Below are 17,953 nucleotides of genomic sequence, written 5' to 3' on the forward strand. Positions count from 1 at the left end.
CTACACGAATATGTAATTAAAAATGGGGGTTCGTATTTTAAAAACGCAGTTGATATCCGTTTGACCTACGGCAGCGCCATCTAGCGTGCCAACCATAGCGCCATCTGGTTTCCCTCTTCAAGCTAGACTTGTTTCGTTCTTTATAGTTATTTCGTTTGACGCTTATTTCGTGAGATATTTGGCCCGGTCACGATCAATGGACCATCCTGTATAAGTGAGTGTTGGCGATAATTATATCTAAGTTAATGCCTGATGTTGACATGGGTCGTCTAACGTCTGTGAGCATGGAGTCCACGTGTAGCGCTTTATCGTAAGACATTTGGGGATCGGATGTCATAGAGGTCTTATGAAGCTCCTCTTGAGTGTGCCTAGTTTCAGTGATAGTCCGAGCAATTATTATAATATCGTCAGCAAAGGCTATTATTTTACAGGCTGGTTGCTTAACTTGCAGCTCCTGTGGAAGAAGGTTGCAATGCTAAGTAGATACTATCGTAACGCGTGTTTGTTTTACTACGTTCCACTGTTTTTCGGAAGGGTGGTGGGCGTGGCATAGTGGCCCTATTGCTCTTAATGTTCTGGAGTAGTTCGCATATTCGGAAGCAGGTGCAATTGCCTCCATAGAGCCCTCGCAGAAATGTGTTCCTGATGTCCCACATTCAAATCGGCGGCGATCTGCATTCCAGTGGACTTTCGGTCGCGCCGTATTCATCTGAAGACGCAACGTGACTTGTGTTCGTCAAACACTGAGCGCTCGTCCTGCGCGGCGTGTGGAAGCTTCATTCCTCTGATACTGACGATCCACTGTAGACGTTGCTGGTCAGAAATACTAATTCTTGTGCAGTGCTGCAGTGATCACTACACACACACCTTTCTGCAACAGGCTTCTCAGATATTGAGCCTACGCTTCAGCTAACCGCCAATTTCGAGGGCCATATACGGCACATCTTCAAATGGAAAATCGCTTGCTGAGACTTTTGATGACCCATTTTATTACGACATAGCAAAATTATCACTCGTTTGCGAACTATCACTCGTTGAAAAGTTTCTATCAATATCCTGTGCCCACCCGCAACACCCAGGGTTAAAGTTGGATCGTGTGTTAACCTACAAACAACACTGTATGAACACCATACAGAAGGTATTTACCAGGAGCAACCTTAGTCCTAAGCTAACAAACACTACAGCCCAGCGTCCTCCCCACATCCCCCCTTGCCGCGTGTTTCTCTGCTGCAGAGCACGCCATTCCAGTCTGGAGGAACTCTTCACACGCTATCCAAGCTGATGTGGCTCTTGACGAGACAGGCTGCATAGTCACAGGGTGCCTACCAACCCCACTCAACAAGGTATTTCCATTCGTGGGAGTAGCACCTCCAGATGTAGGGAGACAGGTAGCAGCAGGGAATGAAAAGAAGCAGCAAGAGACAGATTCAAGGCATCCATTGTTCTGGACGCACACCTATCCATCACGACTGAAATCCAGAAAAGCTCCCTACTTACAAAAGCACCAATTCAAAGTTGAACAGAAGCCCGCCGAACTGAGCTGTGGAGAACGAAGTCTTCTGGAGGATTATGGACAAAAAGGCAAGCTACCATCAGGCTGTCATCTCCAATACGGGACCTGGAAAATCCTCAACAGGCTGAGAACAAGAGTGCAAGTCTAATTTGAAGAACTGGGGTACCAATGATGAATGTTGTGAATGTGGCAGGACTCTCAACACTTGTGCACCAACACCACGAACGGTCCCTGTGGAATGGAAGACTTGTTTGTATGGAATAACCGTGCCACTCTGGTTGCTAATCTTTGGACTCAGAATGTGAAATTATCTATAATTAATATTCGATTGTAGTTTTTAAATTGTATTCTAACGTTCTTCGGACTCAAATAAGTAAAATGTCCTGCTCAGAAAGTAAAGAAACTGCTGTGGTGTTGTACCCTACTGGCCATTAAAATTGCTACACCACGAAGTTGACGTGCTACAGACGTGAAATTTAACCGACAGGAAGAAGTTGCTGTGATATGCAAATGATTAGCTCTTCAGTGCATTCACACAAGGTTGGCGCCGGTGGCGACACCTACAACGTGCTGACATGAGGAACGTTTCCAACCGATTTCTCATACACAAACAGCAGTTGACCGGCGTTGCCTGGTGAAACGTTGTTGTGCTGCCTCGTCTAAGGAGGAGAAATACGTACCATCACGTTTCCGACTTTGATAAAGGCCGGATTGTAGCATATCGCGATTGCGGTTTATCGTATCGCATCATTGCTGCTCACGTTGGTCGGGACCCAATGATTGTTAGCAGAATGTGGAATCGGTGGGTACAGGAGAGTAATACGGAACACCGTGCTGGATCCCAACGGCCTCGTCTCACTAACAGTCGAGGTGACAGGCATCTTATCCGCATGGCTGTAACGGATCGTGCAGCCACGTCTCGATCCCCGAGTCAACAAATGGGGACGTTTGCAAGACAACAACCATTTGCACGAACAGTTCGACGACGTTTGCACCAGCATGGACTATCAGCTCGGAGATCATGGCTGCGGTTACCCTTGACGCTGCATCACAGACAGGAGCGCCTGCGATGGTGTACTCAACGACGAACCTGGGTGCACGAATGGCAAAACGTCATTTTTTCGGATGAATCCAGTTTCTGTTTACAGCATCATGATGGTCGCATCCGTGTTTGGCGACATCACGGTGAACGCACGTTGGAAGCGTGTATTCGTCATCGATATACTGGCGTATCACCTGGCATGATGGTATGGGGTGCCATTGGTTACACGTCTCGGTCACCTCTTGTTCGCATTGACGGCACTTTGAACAGTGGACGTTACATTTCAGATGTCTTACGACTCGTGGATCTACCCTTCATTCGATCCCTGCGAAACCCTACATTTCAGCAGGATAATGCACGACCGCATGTTGCAGGTCCTGTACGGGCCTTTCTGGATACAGAAAATGTTCGACTGCTGCTCTGGCCAGCACATTCTGCAGATCTCTCACCAACTGAAAACGTCTCGTCAATGGTGGCCGAGCAACTGGCTCGTCACAATACGCCAGTCACTACTCTTGATGAACTGTGGTATCGTGCTGAAGCTCCATGGGGAGCTGTACCTGTACACGCTATCCAAGCTCTGTTTGACTCAATGCCCAGGCGTATCAAGGCTATTATTACGACCAGATGTGGTTGTTCTGGGTACTGATTTCTCAGGATATATGCACCCAAACTGCGTGAAAATGTAATCACATGTCAGTTCTAGTATAATATATTTGTCCAATGAATACCCGTTTATCATCTGCATTTCTTCTTGGTATAGCAATTTTAATGGTCAATAGTGTAGCTGTGCGAGGTATTCCTTTTTTAAGGATTGCTAAACTATCATTATCGATGGCAGATGATGAACAAATAATAAAACAATGTGTCGTAAGACGACATAAAATTTAACTACTTTGACTTACTTGTCCTGCCACATGTAAGCACGGCGTTGTATACGCCGGTGTCCAAAGCCCCAAAAAACGACAACAATAATAAGTCGTAGAGTGCAAACGCTGTCATACAAGTATGGAAACAATGTATGTTATAAGTGCACTATTTTCGTGTTTTAGTACATTGGTTTATGTTTTAATTTTCCGCTTCTATATGTTCTGGACGGTGGCAAATTACTGTCATTAGAGGTTCAGCTGATAGCGGCAGCTTGGTGCGCAGCAAGCAGTGTAGGCGCTCCCAGTCCGTCCAGCAAGAACACATGGGAGAAAGCTCGGCCCACGGAGCTGCAATAAGCTATACCTGACAAGCCGGGAACGTTGTCCCAACTTTAAGGCTGCCAGCTTGTCAGCGGCGCGTTCCTCCCCGTACCATTACTAACGTTTACGATCGCGTCTCCCAGCACGTTAACGAGGCTGCTCCGAAGTGCAGCGGCCGCCATTTCAGTCTGTTTGCGTTTATTTTCTGCTCGCTGTTTGACGTACTGTCTAACGCCCCGCAGTGAACACGCTCATTAGCCGGCTAATGGAGCTACTCTTGCCGCCTCTTTGTTTGCTCAAACCGTAATCCTGTAGTGTTTATTCGTTTGTTCGTGAGGTGTTTGAGCAACAAGAAAGCTTTGAGTAACCCAGACGTTAGCTGTGTAGAGAAAGAAAACCACCTGCATCTGAAAGTCACTTTAACATCTGCTCGGATGTCCGGTCCACCTTTTCTTTTCACATGTTGGAGAAGGTATTGAAATTTTCTTCATTCCTATACATTTGGGATTGCTACTGCATAAGGGCTTTTCGGTTCTAAAATTAACGCACAGTCTCTGGTTCGCTGTCAGCCTTCAGTGATGCCGAGCTCATCCCTCTGAAACTATAATCTGTGACCTGTTAATTCTTCATTATCACCCTTTGTTGCCGGCCGCTGTGACCGTGTGGCTCTAGGCGCTGCAGTCTGGAACCGCGAGACCGCTACGGTCGCAGGTTCGAATCCTGCCTCGGGCATGGATGTGTGTGATGTCCTTAGGTTAGTTAGGTTTAAGTAGTTCTAAGTCTAGGGGACTGATGACCTCAGATGTTAAGTCCCATAGTGCTTATAGACATTTGAACCACTTTGAACACTTTGTCATTAACACATTAATTCCTTCATCTTTTTATACCTGCTATTGCTAGCCTCTTTTTTGTTATTTAATACGTTTTTATAATTGGGTAGTCTCATGCTTTTTTAAAAAAACGAAACTGTTTTCTTATTTTCAGTAAAGAAAGACTTTAACACTCTCTGATATAGTAAATATGAACCATACCACTGTATATCTCTTAAAAATTATAACATATTATTAAGCGCGCATTCTGCTCAATGGACCAATTTCTCGACATCATAATTAGGAACTTCAATCGCAGTACCTTGTCTCTTTTAGATCGTACAAGCTTTGTTTCTTCATTAATTTGATAAACGGACTGGTCGTCGAAATCGCCTTTTGTCAAATCATTTCTTTGTAACATTGTTTGTTTCGGTTACAGTTTTATTTTTAGAGCATTACACTGAATTTTACCGAAAACAGTGAAAGTACGTTGCTTTAAGTATTTTTTTTTACCAAAAGTTCGACAGTAAGAACGTGCACAATTTATCTAAGAAAAAACTAATGTGGTCAATTATATAAATCTGTGAACATTCCATGGTAGACTGAATTAGTAGTTGTCAATAAAACTTTATTTCTCCATTGTTTTTTTATTCTGAAATGGCACAGTAGTCTTCATTTCACAGGTAAAAATTATAATTTTCTAAACAGCAGTTTTAAAAAAAGGTTATAATATTTTATTTTCGCTACGTGGCGATCCCATCGTGTATTTTCCGGAGTAGAGGGCTCCATCACACTGCCTACGCCAGGAAGAACTTTTATTAATCGTCCAGAGTCAACAGTGTCGAAGAGTGGAAAATGCAAACTAATTAATGTTCTGCCTGCTATATCAGATCGAGTCTCTTGTACAGGGCAAGTCACATAAGACGCAGCATCCTCTTTATTTTGTAAATGTTTAGAAATATCGAACGAGGTTTACGGCAGACGATAGTACGCAAAGCGGCACGTTGGGTATATAATAAAGAGTCTAAATCTTCCATCCATCCAGATATAAAAGCAAGTACGATTTTTTTTAAAACGGAATGATATACTTTTTTACGGCATGCGAAAGCGCTTCGAATCCGAGAAATATTCTAAAACTGAAAGGAAAATCTGTCGGAATTGTCTGCTGCATTGTAAACAAGCTCATGCCATACTATGTCGTTGTATCAAGCCTTTCGCCAGTTTCGTTTTCTGCACTGAAGAACTAGCAGGAACTGTGTTCTCTATCGGCTGGTAATTTCTGCTTGACCATTTCTTGCATACAGACTTATACACCAATGATCAGAAGATAGATACGCTACTTTCGTAAGGCGAATGTTAAAAAAATTTTGTCGAATCGATAATGAAAAACTCTGTCGTAGAGAAAATGAGGTTTCTATCTTAGTGGCGAAGGCGTGTCTAGCTGCATATAACGACGGAATCTGGCATAAAAGCACTGGTGGCGGTGTTTACACTGCTTAGCCGACTCATGCCACATTGCTTTCCAATTTTAGTTCATTTCTCGGATTCTTTTGCGTATCGTTTTAACATTAATATCAAAAACCGCTATATCACTAATTTTCTTTTGAACGGCTATTGCATGCAATTATGAAAAGTGTACGGCCCTGTTAAATGAACCGCGCGAGATTAGCCGAGCGGTCTCAGGCGCTGCAGTCATGGACTGTGCGGCTGGTTCCGGCGGAGGTTCTACAGCTACATTTATCTACATTTATACTCCGCAAGCCACCCAACGGTGTGTGCCGAGTCCTCCCTCGGGCATGGGTGTGTGTGGTTGTCCTTAGGATAATTTAAGTTAAGTAATGTGTAAGCTTAGGGACTGATGACCTTAGCAGTTAAGTCCCATAAGATTTCACACACATTTGAACATTTGTTAAATGAAAACCATACTTGCTGCAATACCCCGATCGATACAGAAGTTACGACTTCTTATGACATATCAAAGTACATGGCCCTTAGTGTACTTTCATTTGGCGTAGTCCTCGTTTCGATATCTGGAACCCTCACTCGGTATACTGCTTTTTCTTTATTTCATGACAAATGGAACCAATGAAAAGTCGGAAGATCAACCACGGAAGTCAAGTTAGCCCCTGTAAAAGGATTGTACGTGATGTTCAGTGTTACTATCCCTGCGCCCGGGGGAGCCGTAGAAGCTTGTAGGCATGTCAGTTTCGACAAAACAATCTTAACTCTCCTGTCACAAGGTGGAATATCAGAACATATGTCACACTGCAGTGTCGCACACGACACTTGGCTAAAAAACTGTTTTTCTTTCGTCATAAGGGATTCATTTGGCTTACAAAAACAACATATCCCAGCGCCCACTAGCGTTGTTTCCTGTGGAAACGAAAACAAACGTGTGGGATCTGACACCGCCCTGTGGTAGGAGGGTTAACCATCAACATTGGCCTAAATGGTCTAGGACTTGGCTACTCGCTTTGTACATGCGTACAGGCCACTTTCCTCCCTCCGTTCCGTCGCTGCTTTGACGGTAGGTCATGTTGAGACCACAGTAGATTACAAATCTCTCTCCTCTGTACTGACCGCGATCCGTCCATTGGATCGGAAAGCTATGCTCGGCTGCTTGGAGTGTCCTATTCGAGAGGAGCAGGCTACGTTTCGGATTCTCAGTGTTCCTTACTTTCGTCGCTAAGTTCAAATGGTTAAAACGGCTCTGAGTACTATGGGACTTAACTTCTGAGGTCATCAGTCCCCTAGAACTTAGAACTACTTAAACCTAACTAACCTAAGGACATCACACACATCCATGCCCGAGGCAGGATTCGAACCTGCGACCGTAGCGGTCGCGCGGTTCCAGACTGTAGCGCCAGAACCGCTCGGCCACCAGCGGCCGGCGATCACACGACAGGTTCCCGTTCGTTGCACGGATGTAGGGAGACGCCCCCGCACTTTATGAAATCGCTCCATTTGCCGCACATCCAACCCGCGCCACTTGAAAGACACATTTCGCGCGGAGCGGTTCGGTAATTAGAGCCAGATTGGGCAGTGAGCCCGCGCGGCTGAGCAGGTGTTTGCAGTCGGGTGAGTGGAGCAGTATTTGCGGCAGCGCTCCAGACACGCGACGCCAAGGCCGGCCGAGCGCGTGGCGAGGGCGCTAATCCGATAATCCGTGCCTCGCCTGCCCGGCCGTGGCACACGCCGCCGAGTCACTGGCAGCCGAGGCACAGAGCGAACGTGACGGCTACGTCCACCCCAAATACTTCACGTGAAGGCAACGGCACGAAGAGCAAGGATGTGACTACAACACAGCCCACAAAAAGTTCATAATGACGCTTATTTTAGTTTACATAGTTACGAATCGTTTATTCCAGGGAACAGCCAGGAATCCAAAGAAAACAGTCTATTGCTGATAATAACACATTCATCTACCTCTACATCCATACTCCGCAAGCCACCTGATGGTGTGTGGCGGAGGGTACCTTGTGTACGTCTATCGGTTCTCCCTTCTATTCCAGTCTCGTACTGTTCGTGGAAAGAAAGATTGTCGTTATGCCTCTGTCTGGATTCTAATCTCTCTGATTTTATCCTCATGGTCTCTTCGCGAGATATACGTAGGAGGGAGCAATATACTGCTTGACCCCTCGGTGAAGGTATGTTCTCGAAACTTCAACAAAAGCCCGTGCCGAGCTACTGAGCGTCTCTCCTGCAGAGTCTTCCACTGGAGTTTATCTGACATCTCCGTAACGCTTTCTCGATTGCTAAATGATCCTGTAACGAAGCGCGCTGCTCTCCGTTGGATCTTCTCTATCTCTTCTATCAACCCCATCTGGTACGGATCCCACACTGGTGAGCAGTATTCAAGCAGTGGGCGAACAAGTGTACTGTAACCTACTTCCTTTGTTTTCGGATTACATTTGCTTAGGATTCTTCCGATCAACCTCAGTCTGGCATCTGCTTTACGGACGATCAATTTTGTATGGTCATTCCATTTTAAATCACTCCTAATGCCTACTCCCAGATAATTTAGCTGCTTCCAGTTGTTGACCTGCTATATTGTAGCTAAATGATTAAAGATCTTTGTTTCTATGTATTCGCAGCACAATACACTTGTCTACATTGAGATTCAATTGCCATTTCCTGCACCATGCGTCAATTCGTTGCAGATACTCCTGCATTTCAGTGCAATTTTCCATTGTTACAATCTCTCGATATACTACAGCATCATCCGCAAAAAGCCTCATTCTTTCGATTTAAAAAAATTGTAGTAGTAGTTAACAAGTTTTCGAAATAGATATCGCCTATAACAGAGTTACAATAATTATTTGTTAATTTGAAAGAAAATGTATAATTACTTCATTTACCGAATTTCCGCCATAAAACAATTCTTTTTCTGAAAAAATATTGTGAAAGGTAAATGACTAATTTTGGCGTTGTATTCTGATTTGAGAAGACAAACCGAAAGCTAGAAACAGTCCTGAGAGATTTCAGTAGAAAATATAATGTGGAAACATGATTCTAACACTTTTTTCATACAGAATACAAATTTGTACGTTTAAAACACTAATGATCTGTTGAACATACAAATAACTTACAGCAGAAGCACAGCTGGTATTAGCGTCCTACAAAAGACGACAGAATTTTATCCCCTTCAAACCAAATGTTTCAATAAAATTTTAAACAAAAGAACGACAACAATATTAAAACTAAAAAACCTGACATAGATGGAATACTTTTCGAGCACCTGCTTTCTCTGTTACGAAATACTCATCTTCATATTGCCTGTCTATGTTGTACACAGCATTTACGTGGGCAGTGGTTCATAATTTCATCAGGAACAGATTTCGTTGACACCATTTTACCCCTACATTTCTTGTATCCCTCACATTTGACTCTTGAATTCCGCATAACATTTCGCTTCTAACTGTCTTCATTGCCTTTTTACTTGAGGTTCATCTTCACGTAGGCATTGTAAATAAACTGTGAAACGGTACCAAATTAGAACTAGACCAGTTATTATTACAGCACTAGTTTAACCTGCACACAACTCAGTGATGACTATAAGCCATAATACGGAATGACAGCCGACAGATTTTCGCACTACAGTTTGTGTTAACAGCTAAGTTAACAATTTTTCTTCTCTGAATAACTCTTTACATTTTCCTTCTCTTTTCTTTCTTAATGGGTTTCAGGAGCAAAACAGCTGAGAGTAGATGCCTTCACAGTGAAACTGATTCTGACGTGTATAGCGAGCGTATGCATATTGTGACATTTATCTATGGTCACCGGGGCCAAAGAGATATACGGGTCCTGCAGCGATCTTGTCACGTCACCCAAGTCCGCTTGTACGCGACACTTCGCGAGCGCCCAGTTCCACGCAGGGCCCACGGGAAATGAATACTTAATTGAAAAGAAACCCACTAAAAGTCTTAATTTTGTTGTGTGCTATCGAGAGGTTGCATGCATTTAAACACCTAGTCAAAAATTGTTAACTTCGTACCAAATGACGATGGCTAAATTCAATACGTAGCCTAGATAAAATGATCTCGCAGCGACAATGTGGACAAGAGGAAGTCCCCCAAGCTGTTGAAAGAGATTTAATCTCTCTGAGTTTGTTCCCACGGAAAGACAACCATTGTTGGTGCCAGAGTGACAGAGTGTTCCAATGCATAACAAAGCTGAGATCCGCCGAGGGACAGAATAGCTGAACGGCCTGCGGAGTGCGGTTGCAGCCTAGGCAGCCCCATCAACAGCCTCACTGCTCGACACGCCGACACGGCCAGGAACCCGTACGAACGGCGCGTCAACGGTGAAGTGAAGACATTCCTGGATCTGAAGGATGATACGTGTACATCGCACGCAGGCTCTGGTGACCGCCGAGGGATTCTCACTGAGATTCCGTGTCGCTGGCTGTACAAGGCGTCACGATAAAGGGCAAACAGCTTTGCGGTAAAAACCGAGCACTGGTCGGAAAGTCGATATGTAAAAGCCTCTTCGCCGATATCCACCTTCTCGCCGAAGCTGCACTTCCGTTCGACTTCTTTTTGTCAGAATTCTCGGCTTCTCTGCAAATTCGTAAAATTAACTATATGTGGCTACCAGTGTGGTGCAAACCTTTCTATCTGAGGCCACCTCGGCTGCTTGCGTGCCAATTAGTACCTGGTTTTTTGAAACGGCTCTCGTTTAACCTGACTAGGCTGAGGGGACCGCGTTGCAGACCATTCCACCGCACAAAAATCACTTATTTTTAATATTATTGGGGCCGCCATAAACCTCTTCTATCCTGTCCTTCCGCTCGCAATTTCTACCTTTAGCGGCCCTTCTTCTTCGCCATTCGCAGTTCACTAGAGGACGGCGGTGGCTGAAAACTGACGAGCTCCTCCAGACAGTTGTTCTGAATCATATCTGTTCCTATACCGTGTCACCTGTGATGCAAAGTTCCTGAAGATTTCTTCGTTTCAAGGAGCCATTTCTTGTGAAGTACCATTATTTAGTCTGTCATCATCCATTCTGACGTGACCGTAAAACGTTAATTACGTCTTCCCGAAAGCGTCAGTTTTTTCGGTGTGCTAAGATCACCTTCCCATCCAAATTCCGCTCCTGCAGTCTCAGCCGAAAAAAATTTACTTAGATTTATTTTCCTGGATTTTTTTATGTCTCGAATCAGTCATCAGTAAAATACAATCATCTATAAAATAAAATCAATCTCTCTCTCTCTCTCTCTCTCTCTCTCACACACACACACACACACACACACACACACACACACACAACATTTACAATTAGTCGGAAAGTCCTTAATTAAAATCTTAATGTGAAAGAAAATGAATTAACGTAAGGAAGATAGAAATAATTTCATTTATATGTGATTGTCTGCATGCAATGTTTCTCTGATGACGCTAGACATCGAAATAAACTATTCAGAAAATGACGGCGCATAAAAAAATTTTGATGTTAATTCACGTAATATTTTGTGTTATGTGATAGAAAAGCAGCTTTATTTTTAATGAAACGAGCTAGATTGCTTTTTTAATAATAAACCAAAAGAAAATTATTTGTAAATTGAAAATCATAAATATTTGTATGATTGTCACGTAAAAGTACACTTTTATTTATCGCAAGAGTAAGAATGTTACTGTTGACGCTCACAGTATAAAGAAGTTACTGCTGAACTTATCCACGAAGCAATTAAATTTTGCCGGTCGCGGTGGCCGAGCGGTTTTAGGCGCTTCAGTCCGGAACCGCGCGACTGCTACGGTCGCAAAGAATCCTGCCTCGAGTATGGATGTTTGTGATGTCCTTAGGTTAGTTAGGTTTAAGTAGTTCTAAGTTCTAGGAGACTGATGACCTCCGCGGTTAAGTCACATAGTGCTCAGAGTCATTTGAACCAATTAAATTTTGCTCTTCCAATAAGCACTGTTTCATTTGTGCTCGCCAGAAAGTTTTTTTGGCGATATTATGTAATCGATTACAACATACCAAAAAATCTTGCAAACAAAACATGTACAGTTCTGAGACCCGTTTCAACAATACTAATTTTGCTCAATCTTCCAAACGAAACTCTGTAACTGATCACTTTTAGCGTCCGACAGATTTGAAACGGTGGTTGCTTCAGCCACTCATTCGGTAAAGCTTGGCCGCTCGATTTCCGAAAGATATGACACTTCGTTGTGGCACATACAATGCTCCATTCGTTACGGAACACACTCCTCACTGAGAACGCCGTATTGGTTTGGTAATGCGACTTCGGTCCGCTCGCGTACCTGCTTTTGTACCCAGTAAATACGTATTTTATTTTTCACGTCACCTTATTCGTTTCTCTTCACCGTATCGAACACCCAGACAACGCATATCCACCACACATCTCGAAGATCGCAGATATCGACATCCCTACAACAATGCTACCGACTGAATCTTGCAGAAGGTGGTGGTATCTTAAGATCCGGGGTACATTTTTTAAACAGTCCGTATATAGGAGTGCGCTAAGAAGATTAGCATCGTGAGGGGCTGCCACGGGCTCCCGGCGGGACGGCATGGGAAAAATTACAGCACGGGGCCAGTGGCAGGCAGCGCGCACAGTGCCGGCTGTGTTTGACTCGGCAGCTGCGGCTACTTAAGCTGATTTACTGGTCCCCGGTCTGAAGGCGCGCTACGCCACGCGATAGCCATCGACGGCTGCGGCGATTCGCGGTAGTCCCGACGCGCACAAACACGGGCCCAGTTCTGATTCGTACAACGCTGGAGCTCGTTCTTTCAACAGAAGTCCATACACCAGTTGTGCTACGGATGGGAGAGCGTCTACGACGAATTCAGAAAACCAGTATCACATTTACTTCTCCTTCCACATTTACTCTTCATGCACAGTGGCTTGATCAATACGCAGTGTGTCCCAGAAATTTTGCGAGCAATTTCGAGGGCTTGTAGAGGCCGCCTTGATGAACGAATCGAGAATAGGAATCTTTGTCCAGAGATATCATCCAACGACGCTACAGAGCATCGATGCTATAGGCGCTGGCGCCTGTCACTAGGCTACCCATTCGGCGGCAAACGTGACTTTGTACCCTGGTGGACCATAATAGGAACTTCTCGAAACGTTGTTTGTCATTCAGTGATCGCGATTCAGCACCACAATTGCCAGTGAAGAAGATGGGACTAGCTGCTGTGTAGAAAGGCCTTTCTTCTTATGAATGTGGTGCTCTGTTACCTCAGCAAATGGTTTTGGACAGAAGTTTCAACTGCAGTTTATTTTTCTCCTGTACACTCAAAGATTTTAGAGGGTTCAGGAGAAAAATAAACTGTGAGTGGAAACCTGTCTCTGAAACTGTCATCCACTAATGCAAGATAGCATCACATTCATAAGAGACGCCGCCTTTCTACACAGCAGCTAGATCAATCTATTCCAATAGCAATTGTGGTAATCCGTCGCGATAACAAACAGCATCGCGAGACTCTCCACCTACGGTCCGTCAGTGTGCGAAGTCACGTTTGCTGCCAAAGGGGTGGCCTAGTGACAGGCGTTGGCATCTATAACTTCGACGCTCTGTAGCGTCACTGGATGACGTTTCTGGACATGGGGTCCTGTCCTCTAAACACCCTCTACAACCACTCGATGTTTGTCACAACATTTCTACGACACCCATATGCCATATAATCAAGCTTATTTAAATAATGGACTCACCATATGCGGACTATTTTGTATGACTTGCTGCAGATCATCGACAGTCATCCTGTCATCTTTTACAATTCAATTTCTCGCACTTGGAGCTTGAATTATTAAAGCATCTATGCAGTTAAGACAGAAACACTCTATAATTTGCCACTGTGCTCTGAGTGCCAGGCAACTAAAACTCCAACAAAAATGTAAGTGAATGTACTAGTGAAGTGATATAAACTTGTAAATCACTTTATGTACACACCAAATATATGTATCTTTCTGTTCAGGATTTTATTTCGACACACAACCTCACTGACTCTCATAGAAAATGAACCTATCATACTTCTGATTGACTTGTAATGTACTTGCAACTGGAATGCATCTAATGGGGCTGCATGCTGTTGAAATGCGTAGTGCTAATTACATATTAGTAAAAAAGTGACTCAAGCAGTAGAAATTATTTCATAAATTTACAATACAGTCACAGTTCTCAAAAAATTCCATATAACATGGATGAAATTAAAGGAAAATATTCCCTATCGAATCAACTACGTCCTCATGGATGCAGTTTGACATCCCTTTGGGGGCTTAACTCATGTTACGTAGTAACGCGGAAAAATAGTCCGCGAGGCGTTATCTAGTTATATTTTGCTAAGATCGATTAGGTCCATCACTGGATATGCAATACAGTCTCATGTCTCAGTCACCAAATGTTTCCTCTACGAAGGAGGTCATCTGACGTTTGCGTAAAAAGAAAAATTAAAAAGCAAAAACACATTGGTGCGATGTGTTGAGCACGGCAGCACGGTAAATGCTGCTTACATTCGGAAAAAAATGTGTTTTGTTTTACCCGAGAATCATTGTACCAAATGTTCAGCTTCTCATGCAACGAAGTCCGTCGACAATCCAAACATATTCGACTAATATACATTGATGATAGTGGAACGTGTTACACCATGAAGCATCAGTTCGATATTTATGAAACTCTGCAGAGATGTTGATCATACGTATATTACAAGATTAAACTTTCATTCCATATGGAACTGATGCCCATCAACAACACCAGTATGAGATGTGTAACACACTGACACGAAGTACACTGCTGTAATCGTTGTGGCATGGAATCAAACAACCATCGAACGTCGTTCTGAGAAATTCCTTGCATATCTCAGACACAGCGTTTAGGTCATGAAATTAGCAATCTCGAGGCTGATATGGAAGAAGTAGCTCAGATCCCGGCGTTGCCGGAGCATGTATTTATTCCAGTCTTCTGTTACTCCATATCCTTTTTTCCTCTTTGTTCATCTCTTTCTGCGCTTCTCCCTGTCCATCTGCTCCTTCCCCTCTCTAAGTTCATCTCTACCTGCCCCTCTTAAGTTCATCTCTACCTGCCCCTCTTAAGTTCATCTCTACCTGCCCCTCTTAACTTCATCTCTACCTGCCCCTCTTAACTTCATCTCTACCTGCCCCTCTTAAGTTCATCTCTACCTGCCCCTCTTAAGTTCATCTCTACACCCCCTCTAAGTCAATCTCCGCCTCCACCTCTATCTGTCAATTTCCTCATCCCAACTCTCACTCTGCCCATCTCCTCCTTTCCCTCTCTCTGGCCATCTTCTCCTCCCCCTCTCACCATCCACCTCAGCCTTTTCCCCACCCGAACAGCAGGCTGGTGGTTCTTACCTCCACAGTGTTTCTTTCCAAATATTAAGTAATATGTTTCCAAAGTACGGATAAATCGATCCAGGGGTTTAGAAGGAGCTTTCCTCTCGCGTCTTACTAAAGTACGCACATATCATATATATTTCACATATATTTAACATATGTCACACATATTTGTACCTATATTTCACCTGTATCTGCAGCGAATTTCGTCTTGCAGTTTCGTTTTCACTCAACTCAATTTTTATGTCGCCATACCTAGTGAACGATGTGCCGTAGAATGACATAATTTTGCTGGTACAGTCAGTGGTATATTTGGATGCTGTCTGCAAAATTTTTGCGAACAGAGTTGGTAGTAAAGACGTAATATATCTAAAGGTCACACATAATGTGGCAGTTTTTCACCCATTTCAGTGTTTATGACGTTATATCTCCCGTACCATGTGCCATACAATAATGTAATTTTGCTGGTACGTTTAGTGGGATATGTGAATGTTGTCTGCAAAATGTGATAAATTAAAACGTCACGCTCCAAGCGGCAGTTTTATTGCACGGATAGCTAAATGTAGTAAGCGATAAGCTTATTTTCCTTTCATCATTTTCTGCGGATCGTCATCGAGAAAAAGTTTCATAAGGGTTTGAAATTACGTGTAAAGTTTGCTGCAAGTCACTAAGTGCTTCATTCTCAAATAATGGATGAATAAAGTCTGGGAATTCGCGCGTGGTGAGCTACACTGATTTTTAAACTCCACCCCCACCCCTTTGATAGATGGGTGGTTCTTAGCCTCACAAAGGTTTTTTCTAGACAATAAGTGATACGTGTACCAAGTCTGTTTGAAATCGGTCCAGTGATTTAGTAGGCGATGTGGAACATACGTACATACATACATATATTTTTACAATATGTATGGATGTATAAATATCTTCCCATTGCATCATGAAAATGTTATATGGGTGATAAATCAAGAGACTGGGCCGGCCAATCAAGGATCTGTACATTCCTTAAAGCATCTGCGATGTGAACTGCGTCTGAGGTCTGTCTTTATCTTACTGGAATATGCCATTTGGTACTCTGGTCATGAAGGATATGAATAAAAGCTTTACCATTCTTGTCACATATTAGCGAGTTGCACAATCAGCAAACCGCCCTGTTGTATCCTCAGCTCCCCACAGCATGATTCCAAGAGTTGGAGAGGTATGCGTCTCGAGGATCACTACTCCTCGGTCGTCTACGGACACGATAACGTCGACCTGGCCGCCATAAAGAGAAGTGAGACTCATCGCTGAACACTACATAATGCCACTCAGAGTCAAAGTTGACTCTGGCTATTATTTGTTGTCTGTGATGTGGTGTCAGCGGGGAACGACCCAGCTTCCAGTAATCTGTTCCCCTACGGTCCCTGGTAACACTGTGCCTGTAACCTCTGTCCGCACTTCACCTGTTTCCATCCGTCTGCTCCTCAGGCCCAGTCGAACGACCTTACCATCTTCTCGCGGTGTAGTCCTTTTGGAAGGATGCCTCCCTACTGTTCTTGCCACACCGTTGTCCCGAGTCCATCGCCTCGCACTCGTTCTGCAGCCATTAGGCTACAGCTAACTGTCTGTGCGATCTGTCGGTCCCAGTTGCAGCAGTTTGGTAGCGTTCGCTGAAGGTATTCATAGTGTAAAGTTTTCCATTCGCGCCAGGGTACATTGCCTCCTGTACCACCTATTCCCAGGCGTTGTGCAATTTTTACGACACTGAGTATCCTATCATTTCTGTAGCCTGAACCACTTCCCCTTGAATTGCTGATATATGCATCGGATTTAGCATAGCTGGTAGTAACCACCTTTTGGCTTTCCACAGAAAGTGGATTTAAGCAGACGTTAAGGTCTGAGTAACCACAAACATCACCATTGCGCGGTAAGTGAGACACTATGTTTCGCCAACACGCGTTACGAATCCCATCTTGCTGGATGAGAAGCACAACAAGGTACCAGAAACAGCGACGACAGGATTCAAATGCGATCACGGAAGTCCAACGTACCGCTAGGAAAGCTTAGCTGCGAACCTCTCTGGTGCACCCAGATTCGCTAAACGTTCGATTCGAGAATAACGTATGCCGTAACGAAAATGGTGAAACAATGGCACCTAGGCCGACTAGGAATACTTTTGAAAAGCGCATCAGCAGCAGTTCCAAGAATCGTCATTGTCTTAAACTGATATTCTGGACATTACTTGGAAGTAATACAGTCTATTGACAAAATTTATAGCCGCCTCAGCTTATACGAGTACAAAGCTAATTGTGTCACATGCGACCGAACTTCTACTCACCAGCCTTTTATAGGTAGCGACCTATCTTTCCTTATACTTCATTTTGTATACTTGGCTTTGACAAACGCGTAGATGTATTAATTTAACGGGAAAACGTTTATAACAGCCATTTCTGTGTGTGAATATAAGAAATATACACTAGTGATCAACAATATCCGGACACCTGGCTGAAAAAGACTTACAAGTTCGTGGCGCCCTCCATCGGTACTGCTGGAATTCAATATGGTGTTGGCCCACCCTTAGCCTTGATGACAGCGTCCACTCGCGTAGGCATACTT

This window comes from Schistocerca serialis, chromosome 2 (genome assembly GCF_023864345.2).
Source record: "Schistocerca serialis cubense isolate TAMUIC-IGC-003099 chromosome 2, iqSchSeri2.2, whole genome shotgun sequence".
In the NCBI taxonomy this organism is placed as follows: Eukaryota; Metazoa; Arthropoda; class Insecta; order Orthoptera; family Acrididae; genus Schistocerca; species Schistocerca serialis.